The sequence below is a fragment of the Triticum aestivum genome, chromosome 3B, assembly GCF_018294505.1.
Source record: "Triticum aestivum cultivar Chinese Spring chromosome 3B, IWGSC CS RefSeq v2.1, whole genome shotgun sequence".
Lineage (NCBI taxonomy): Eukaryota > Viridiplantae > Streptophyta > Magnoliopsida > Poales > Poaceae > Triticum > Triticum aestivum.
In genome coordinates this window covers 525309945-525311356 of record NC_057801.1, presented here as the reverse complement: position 1 = coordinate 525311356, position 1412 = coordinate 525309945, and the positions used below count along the sequence as shown (strand labels likewise).

Genomic DNA, 1412 nt, shown 5'->3' with positions numbered 1-1412 from the left:
CATGGTTGTAGCAAAAAGTGTCTCCGGTGGTAGCTCCGCCATAGCTGGTTGTAGCACCATGGTCTTGGTTCGCCATAGCCGCCATCGTACCTTCTCCACCATTGCTGGTAGCAGCACTGCAGCATTGCACAACATGGTTTCTAGCCCTGAAGGTCGTCGTTTCCCAGCCTCTAATGGAAACATCCAGCTTCCCAGGCCGTCATTGTTTCCCAGCCTCGGAGGGGAGCTGGATGGATGAAGGGAGCGCATTATGGCGGTGCTGCGGCGGCGCGCGGGAGGAGCACGAGCGAGCAGCGCGCGGCCGGTAGCATGCAGCAGTCTCTCCCGCACACATCTCTACTATTCCATGGCGTAAAAGGTCGTGGAACAGAAAAAGAGAGGGAGAAGACGGAGGTTGCGGGGCAAAGGGACGTGTGGTGGGGCCACCAGGAAACGTGCGTCCGTGGAATCGGGAGCATTCAAACGAAACAATCGAACGCGCAGTGTGCGTCCGGCGCTAGCGCTTCGGCCGGCGCGCCGGGGCTAAATGTTTCCCTTTCGTTAATCCATAAATAGAATCTATTTATGTAGACACATGGATCCGTACATCTCAAACAAAAAGAAATCAATAGTAGGAGAATCGGATGATATCTTTCTCGAAACAAAGAAAAGGAAAAAAAAGAAAGAAATCATAATCAAATAAAGCTTCTCGAGGGCTTGCTTATAAGGATAAGAAAGAATGCTTACACTACTAGTACATATGAATACAAATACATGCGTGCATAGAATTGAGTTTTGGCCCTATATTAGCTCTGCCTTGCTGGTTTACGGTCGTCTGCCACGATGGTAGGCCTCGTAACTAGCTCCAATCGATAAGCATCAAGAAGCGATGACATCAAATGTACACAATTCAGTACAAAGATTCGACCTACATGGGCTTTAAGTATCCAAATTGTGCAGAAATGTACGAACTCATAGAGAGGTGACTAAATTATGCAGAACTGTGAACTCAATATTTACTTCCTTAGTACATAGCAGCCCAGGTGGAGAAACTAAAATTGCAAATGCACCTTGTTGCGTATAAAAACAAAAAAGAGTAGCAGCATAGTTTATTATTTTCTCCAGTCGAATACTCAGATTTTTAGCACAGCATGTGACTGTTGATTCAGCGTATGGAAATTAATCTGGACCAGTCACTCATACATAACTCTCTAGCTACATACACTGGTAGAAAAAGAGGCTTCCGTCCAGCCCCATTAGTCGCGAAACTGTAGGAACCGCGACTAATGAAGTCTTTAGTCGCGGTTCGGCAGACGAACCGCGACCAAAGGCTTGGGCCAGGGCGCTCGGTGGCCAGCTGGTGCACGTGATGGGCTTTAGTCGCGGTTGGCCAGGCCAACCGCGACTAAAGGTGCCCAAAGGCCTTTAGTCGC

The 1412-nt window shown here is 48.5% G+C and overlaps 1 protein-coding gene across 1 annotated transcript in view; it reads right to left on the bottom strand.

The window, feature by feature from the left end:
• Positions 1-769: 769 nt before the first annotated feature.
• The window catches only part of LOC123067570 (uncharacterized), an 18904-nt gene continuing 18261 nt past the window's right edge, over positions 770-1412 (bottom strand). Inside the window, exon 4 of the mRNA XM_044490312.1 lies at positions 770-1198. The gene's annotated coding sequence lies outside the window, so the exon portion shown is untranslated. The remainder of the gene's footprint in view (positions 1199-1412) is intronic.